The 8,692-nt window shown below is 48.1% G+C and overlaps 1 long non-coding RNA gene and 1 pseudogene across 2 annotated transcripts; one reads left to right on the top strand and one right to left on the bottom strand.

Moving 5' to 3' along the window:
- The first annotated feature begins 2,420 nt into the window (after positions 1 to 2,420).
- Positions 2,421 to 6,021, top strand: LOC311600630. Its single transcript, XR_014780296.1, has 3 exons — positions 2,421 to 2,551; positions 5,302 to 5,681; positions 5,891 to 6,021. It is a non-coding gene; the product is annotated as an uncharacterized lncRNA (long non-coding RNA).
- LOC311600629 (F-box/LRR-repeat protein 19-like) lies at positions 2,963 to 4,880 on the bottom strand (annotated as a pseudogene). Its single transcript has 3 exons — positions 4,562 to 4,880; positions 4,337 to 4,369; positions 2,963 to 4,198 (listed from the first exon to the last, which is right to left on the bottom strand). The product of its transcript is annotated as an F-box/LRR-repeat protein 19-like (transcript).
- Positions 6,022 to 8,692: the final 2,671 nt, after the last annotated feature.

The following is an 8,692-nucleotide window of genomic DNA, read 5'->3' as shown; positions in this document are numbered from 1 at the left end:
CTTGGAAGTTGTTTGTTGGGATATGTAAGCTATAAGAAAAAATAAAATTGTTGGAACATGCCTTGCTTCATCTACCGTGTGTGTGTGTGTGTGTGTGTGTGTGTGTGTGTGTGTGTGTGTGAATATTCCCTCCTTTTTTATTTCTCTTCTTTGCTAATGACAAGCAATACTGGACACCAGCTGCTGGCCAAAGGGACAACTGGCTCCAGTAAATCAAGCCAGATTCCATCAGAGAAAAGTCTGGTGAGTGATCAGTCACCAACACTATGTCCTGCCTCAATTTACCCTGTAGTGTTCAAGCTGGCCTTCAGCAGAAATGTGCAGAGGCTTCACCTTATTAAATACACTCACAGCGTTTCTATCCAGTATGAACTTTTTCATACCTTCGAAGATGACTGGGACATGTGAAGGCTTTACTATACTCATTAAATTCATAGGGTTTCTCCCCAGTATGTGTTCTTTTATGATATTGGAAACTACTGTGAAGTGCAAAGGTTTCACCATATTAAATACCTTTAGAGCATCTCTCCACAGTGAATTATATCATACCTTTGAGGATGGCTCTGATGTGCGAAGGCTTTACCACATTGAGTATATTCAGAGTGTTCCTCTCCCATGTGACTTCTTTCATGCCTGCAAAGATAGTTAGAGCATGTGAAGGCTTTCCCACATTCATTACACTGAATTAATTTTCCTCCGTGAATTAATTTTACAGTTGGGTCTAATGTTAAAGAGGAACCATATCTTAAGGTTTTATCACTTTGTTTACATTCATGGTTTTCCCCTTCTTCATGTATTGAGTATCTGAAGATACCTATGGTAGTGAGAACATTTATTACATGGCTCACATTTATAGCATCATTTTTCTATATGATGTTTTTCATATATTTGAAGAGAACTGGAAGAACTCAGAGCTTTACCACACTGACGGCATTCACAAATTTTTCTATAGTGTGAGTCATAACACATTTGAAAAGCGAACCAGAACAAACAGAATTTTCACATTCTTAGTACTCAGAGATTTTCTGCAGTGTGAGTTTGTGGAGGTTCACGATGATGTTGGAAAACCAATTAGTTGTAAACTTGTATCACATTCATAAAGTCTAATCAAAGCAGGAACTCTGACATATCTCCTCATTGTTCTGGAGAGAGGTATGTGGCTTCTTTCAATATCCCTATGCTCGCATGGCTTGTATCCATTGTGACATAGGATACACCCATTAAGAATAAAAAATGAAAGGTTTCCACATTGTATTCAGTTTGATTCTTGTTCCTCACAGACATGGTATGAGATTAGGGTTTCTCCACAACAACATTCATGATTATCACAAACTGCCCTCTCACTAGTATTAGCAACATTACTACAAGTCTATGTCTAACACTAGCAATGCTGTGGACTTTTTGCTTATAAAAGATTTTGGACACATACCTATCACATATTCAATGTGTATTCCCTTTGCAATATCTAAGTGGTATGAAACTAAACCGACTGGCAGTTCTACAGCACAGCTCTAATCGGGCTACAATTCAAATACTGACATCTGTTAAGTCACTGTTTCCTTGTTTCAGTTCTTAGATGAACGCCTTAAGAACACAAATCAGCGCTGGAGAGATGGCTCAGGGTTAAGAGCACTGGCTGCTCTTCCAGAGGTCCTGAGTTCAATTCCCAGCAACCACATGGTGGCTCACAGCCATCTATATTGGGATCTGGTGCCCTCTTCTGGCCGGCAGGTGTACGTGCAGGCAGAACACTGTATACATAATAGAGGAGGAAAATAGAGGAGGAAAAAAAAAAAAAAAAAGACCACAAATCAGATTCCTGACACTGAGGTGCGTGGTTTTGTGAGAATATAATAATCATCACTGGACTTAAAGCAGTGGGGTTTTGGTTTTTTTCAGGTGTTTTTGTTTTTGTTTTTTTGTTTTTGTTTTTGTTTTGTTTGTTGTTTTGAAGATTCTGAGTTTAATAGCAAACCATATTGTACAGACTTGGGGGTTTAGGGGTCCAGACCGGCTGGGTCACCCACTTGCCCCTTGCCGGGGTGCTTTCTTCCCTCCCTCAAGAGCCACCATGGTCAAGCCTTTCTCCAATCCCAGGCCCCCTCCTCCCATCTGCCTTTGGTCTGCCCAGCCCCCACCCCCACCCCATGCACCTTCCTGTTACCTGAGGTGTGTGGATAGATTCCCCTCCCCCACCCCCATGTGGTACAATCCAGTTCCGCCTGGCCTAAATTGAGTGGGACCTGGACCCAACTCCTCCCTCAGGCTCTTGAAACCCCACACTCACACTGGAAGAAGGAAAGGGATGGGGAGAGGGGAGAGGGGAGGAGCCAAGAGTCTGTTAACTAAGTTCCCACAGCAACTAAGAGGGACTGTTTCCAGTCTTAGCGCTGATTTCTGGAAGGGTCCATTGGCTGCTATTTCCATGGCAACCAGAAGTGGCAGTTCCCTGGGCAAATGGGACACACGTTTCCATGACAATGAAAGAATGGGATGAGCCAAGCTGGAGGAGTCCCATCTTGCACATCTTAAAGCTGACATCGCCCATCAGGTCAGAGTGGTCGAGCTGTTAGGGACAGTAATGCAAGAGAGCTGGGGGTGGGACAGTCCAAACGGGGTGCCCATTAGCCCAGTTTAGGTCAAGCTGGTCCCCTCACATCACAGTCCCCCAGATCAGAGATTCCCCTGGTTCAGTACAGACGAATGTTCAAGTATTGTGTAGAGAGCCAGGCAGGGGTCTGGGCTACCCCTCACCACTCCCCTGGGCCACGAGCTGAACAGCAGGTTGACCCGCAGCCCCCACTCCTTGCAATAGCTGCCATTTTCAGTGACGTTCAAGGAGTCAGGGTCAGGGAAAGAACTGAAATCTGGACAGGGGGAAGGGAGAGGAGCAACCCCACAGGGAGGGAACGAGCCCCACATCTGCTCCTCTCCCGGGCCCCAGTCCTGCCATTTCCTGGTTTGTAGAGCCCCCTATGTGACTCCTGGATCCCCAACTGCTACTCTGGCTTCCCCTTTTTGGACCCCCATCCCACCCAACTGGTCTTTGTTCCCTGAACCCTGTTGGTCTGCTCTCTGCCCTCCCCGCACCCATCCATCACCTCCCACAGCCCCATGGCTCCCAGTATCCTGCCCCCTCACTCTTCTCTACTAAAGACTTGCACCTTCACCACCCCACCATCCCTTTGGCTCAGCACCTCCCCTGTACCTCTTGACCCACGCCCCCAAGGGGATGGACAACGAAGCAGGTGGAAGGCAGAGATGGGAAGGAAAGATCCCCAAAGATATCAGTGCAGGTGGGAAAGGGGAAGGCTGGCTCAAGTCCCTGGGCAGAAATCCCAAGATATTAAACTGAGGAGTGTCAAGTCATGAAGAAAATAACCTGGCCTCACGTTAGGGGGTGAAATGAGGGCAAGAGGTCCAGGAACTGGGAGTCTTTAACATCCTTAATCCAGTGGAGGTCCAAGAGGCACGGTGCAGGCAGTGGGGTGGAGCCTAGGGCAGAGATGGAGTGCCAGGAGCACCCAGAAAGCACCAACTCCTGCAAGCCTTACAGTCGGTTCCGAAGCCCATGAGCTGCTTTTTGTGGAGACACCTGTCCAGCTCAGGTCCAGAGCACATGGCTGGTGGCAAACCACCCCATTAAGCATGGGTGGGGTCATCGACTTCCTCCGGTTTAAAAACGGTCCATCCGAGGCCACAGATACTTGTTGTAGCACCAGTGGCTCCAAGTCCTGCAGACTCCCATGCAGACACATTGCTCTCAGGGTCCAAGGTGCTGAAAGACATGGAGCCATGCAGCCCGAGGCAGCAGCCAAAGGCAGAGTGTCAGGCTCAGGGCTTCAAGGGGGGGGGGGACACGCGTAACTGTGGAGGCCATGGTGGTGGGGCAGGCCAATATAACAGTGGTCCCCCACTGCCAGGGCATTTAGCCCACCCCCACCCCATGGTTTTCCTTATCGCCAGAGCTGCCCCAGGCTGGCCAAAGGCCATTCCAGGCTTCCCCAGGAGCTTTGTCCTCACTAAGCGATGTGCCCTAGGAGTCTGAGTCTGTGTCTGAGTCCTAGGAGGAAGAAGAGGTATCAGGCACCCACTCCAGCAGCTGGCACATACGCTTAAAACGCTCAAGTTTCTCCCTCTGTGGTGATGGGAATGGCACTGCCGGGCCCTCAGCACAAGCCATAGGTGGCTTGGGTTTCTCCCAGTTCTCAGGAGGGAGCCCAGGGTGACAGGATGAGAATGCCTGGCTGGGATTCAGGACCCTGAGGTGGGGGGGGGGGGAGAAGGCCAGGGCTGCCTGGGTCTGCTCCTCGGAGGAGCCAGGCATCGCCACCACCTTCTTCAAGTGCCTCTCTTGGCCTCCTTTCACCTTTTTCCTTGGGGTGGGGGTCTCATTCCCTGCATCCTGCTCCTTCTGTTTGGTGGCACAGACACATCGTCAGGGGGAGGACCAGCAGGTAAGGGTCCCTTTCTTCTGGACAGAGGTGGAGGTGGTGGCTCCAATGTCAGCTTCTATCCACCCCCTCACCACTGTCAGCCCTGTGGCACCCTGGACCCTCACCTGCATCCTTGTCCATCCTTCCTGGGTACCTTGGGGGCACTCCCAGCAGTTGGGGATCTCTGAATTGATAGCACCCTCAGCCTTTCCCATCATCAGGCAGCCAGGGTGGATGATCCCGTTGCAGACTGTACATTCCATGTGGCTCAAACCAAACTTCTCTTCCTCTCCATCCCCCTTCCTCCTTCCCAGCTTCCCCACACAGAAGGCACACAGCTGTGTGTGGGAGCACGGGTGCAGCGCACTGCCGAAGCAGGCAAGACCGCTTCATGCGCCAACCCTGCCAATGCCCCCAGTTTCTTCAGGTCTCCTCAGAAATGGCAGTCCCTGCACTCAGTTCTCACATGCACGGAGCTGTGGGTTGGAGGACAGGCGCAGCGCACTGCCGAAGCAGGAAAGACCGTTTCATGCGCCCACCCTGCCCACGCCCCCAGCTTCCTCATGTCTCCTCAGAAATGGCAGTCCCTGCACCCAGTTCTCACATGCACGCAGCTGTGTGTGGGAGCACGGGCGCAGCGCACTGCCGAAGCTGGCACGACCGCTTCATGCGCCCGCCCCGCCGACGCCCACAGTTTCTTCAGGTGTCCTCAGAAATGGCAGTCCCCGCACTCACTTCATACACACACACACACACACACACACACCTGTGTGTGGGAGCACAGGCGCAGCGCACTGCCGAAGCAGGCACGACCGCTTCATGCGCCCACCCCGCCAACGCCCACAGCTTCCTCATTTCTCCTCAGAACTGGCAGTCCCTGCACTCAGTTCGCACACAGGCCTGGCAGGGTTAGCGGCAGCAGGTTCCGCGTTGGTGCGCTCCAGCCCCAGGGCACTGGCTGCGCGACGACATTGGGGGCGTTAACACCACCGAAGTCTCTCACGTGTCCCATGAGCCATCTCCTGGCGGGTCGACGGCCAGTGGCGGCGCAGGGCGGGAAATGCTCGGAATGCCTCGGTCCACGCCTCCTGAGGGCGCTCGGCCCCTCCTTCCAGCGGAGGGCGGGACAACAGCGAGTGAGGAAAGGCCCTCCCACCGGCTGCTCAGTCACTCAGCCACTCCAGGCCAACAGGGGCTCCTTGGGCACAGGGTGCTCAGCTTCTGCCCAGGCCCCACTCAGTCCCGGTACACTCAGCTTCCCACCCCCACCTCTCCCCAAAGCCCTCCACCCCCTTAACCGGCCCCTTCCCAGCTCCAACTGTCTAGCCGTGGGGGGGGGGTCGCTGCAACCTGCCACCCTCCCCTGGGTCCCCCTGACCCACAAGAGACAGGGCACAGAGGAGGTTCGGCTTTTTCGTTTTTATAACACTGTTGCTTTTCTTTAAAACTTGCAGGGCACATTACAATTTCTTCTGCAGGACATTTATCAGCTTGCACATGAAAATTACCTTCCATGTCTTCTAGAACTTGACAACATTCTTCAATATTATGGTCTTCCAAATTGTAGCCTAAAATATAGTACCAGAAAATATATATTATTGGAAATTATGAAAATTAAAGTTATTATATCCAGAGTCTCTAAGAACCATGCCTGATTTATTCACCTCATTATTCCTCTTTCTCAATTGAAATTGCAGAAGAACATCAGTAACAGAGAAACATTTCTCCCCTGACTTTAAAAAGCAAAAGATAATTCAGTCCTACCTACAGCAGCTTGGTTCGTGTAGGGCTCCAGCATCACATCCTTGTAGAGACTCTTCTGGGAAGGATCCAGCAAAGCCCACGCTTCCCGAGTGAAGTTCACATGCTCATCATTATAGGTCACTGCATCCTAAAGTATGCTGTACATGTGCACACAGAAAGCAGGACACTGACATCACTGTACATGTCTGCGCCATTGACAACATAGTCATATAACCCTGGTGCTTCCTCCACTCATTTCCAGACACAAAAGTTCTAATGTAACCACCAAGTCATTTTAGAAGGAAACTGAATAATGAGGTTCATCTCCATCACGGGCCAGCCTTGACACACACGTTAGTATTTGGACAGGACACAGTGTTGGTGAATTCCAAAGAACCATCTGATGCTTTATCAATTGAGCTATTTGGTTTTTCTGGCTCTTCTGCAGTCAAAGCCGCTCCTTAGCTAAGGAGTCTATTGTTTAACAGCAGGTGGCTGTGACAGTTTCCTGCTGTAAACAACAGGAGGTTGTAAAAGAAAAACCTTAGTCTGCTTTTAAGCTTAGTGGCTGACTTGGGCATCCAACAGTGGCTTGCTGAAAGCTAGAAGCCTGAAAAAGACCAAGGAATAGTTCTAGACTGGTTTTCTTGTGGCTAGACAAGGAGGGGCGGGGGGAGAGGAAAAAAAGACTTTACACATACACTCATACAAGTAAAATAAACATGGGCTTTGACCAGCAGACTTCCACAAGCTTTCCTGTGGTGATGGCGTGGATTTTAACAGTCTCTTATGCGAAGAATGCAGCAAATCCAGGCCGTGCTCAGGGGAACCCAGCCATGGCTGTGGCTCTTCCACTATATCAGCTCATGTAAGCAATGAGACATGCAGACAGGTACACGTTCATACACACAAGGGACTTCCCAGCTTTACACACACACACACACACACACACACACACCAACATGCAGACATTTAAACATGCATACACACATTTATTCATATGTGAACATATATACAGACACACAGTTAATGGGTAGGATAGGCTCTAGCAAGCCCCTCTCTCTTTTATTCTTGTCTTAGATTTTTATCCCCCATACACAATCATTACACAGAAGAATTACAGCAGGACTATTGATTTTAAGTTATTTCATTAGAACTATATCTAACTGGACATTTTTTACTCATTAAAGTTTAAATAGTAGTTTTATCTATAAGCTCACTGAGTCCCAAGCAGAAGCTTTATCTTTTTCTTATTTCATATGTACATTATGTGTTCCAAACAAGAGTTTTTGGTGTCAAGGTTGTTATCAAGAAACAGGTGTCTGTCCTGTCTTGTATAGAAAACCATTTGTTCTTTGTTTTTATATTCATATGGTCTTTCTTATTGTGGGAAACACCTAGAACTCAGCCTAGACTAAACCTAGAATGAATGCATTCCCTTGATCATTAACGTGGCTCAATCTTGCTTTTCTTTCTGGGGTAACTCATGTGGTTCGCAGAACTCCTAGCAGTTTTTTGCCAATTTGTAGGAGGGCTAGACGTTACTTGAATCTATTCAGAAATCACTATCAAGAACTATATAATCACCTTCATAAGACACAAGAGAGAAGCATGGAAAGACAGTGTAGCAACAGGAAGCAGTTTTGAAGCAAATTCACTTAGGCTTTTCCTAAACCAGGGATACAGCTGTGAAAAATGAGTGGCCTGCCTCCAGAGGCTCACAGGCTTGCTTTTGCCAATCCTGCATAGCTATTGGCATTTTTCATTTCTGTGCCCTTTGAACAGGAAATAGCCTTGCAAGAGAAATGCCAATTAACAGACATAGAGAGAGAAGCACACAGATCACACACCAGAGAAATTGTGGGAACAATTACTAACTACAGAAATGATGGGCAAGCTGGGTATACTTTCTCATGCCTTTAATCCATGCACTCAGGAGGCAGAGGCAGGTGCCAGCCTGTTCTATGCCATGACGTACATATTAAGATCCTGACTCCCTTCAAAAAAAATCAATCAAACAAACAAAAAAAGACAGAAAGAACTCAGAGGTCTTTACTGAAGTTCCTCCAAAGAATTATACATTCACTCCTGTTTGATATTCATCTTCCATAGCCCTGAGGTACCCCAGTTTACACTGTATTATTAGTAAGATTTTACAAAAAGTGAATGCATGTTTAAACTTTTATAAATGAAAAGAAGGAAATAATAGCAGTATAAATGTAATATATATAAATAGCAATATAAATAAACAAAATAGGGCAGGAGAGATGGCTCACCAGTTAAAAGCTCTTGCTGGTGTTGAAAATAAATGAGGTAAACTGGGCATTGGTGGTGCATGCCTTTAATCCTAGCACTTGGGAGCCAGACGCAGGCAGATCACTATGAGTTTGAGGCCAGCCCAGTCTACAAAGTGAGTCCGTGACAGCCAAGGCTACACAAAGAAATACTGCCTTGAAAAAACAAAAATAAAAATACTAAATAAAATAAATAAAATAAGAAAAAGAAAAGTGAAG

The sequence above is a fragment of the Acomys minous genome (assembly GCF_964271855.1).
Source record: "Acomys minous genome assembly, chromosome: 6".
In the NCBI taxonomy this organism is placed as follows: Eukaryota; Metazoa; Chordata; class Mammalia; order Rodentia; family Muridae; genus Acomys; species Acomys minous.
This window is presented reverse-complemented; position numbering and strand designations above follow the sequence as displayed.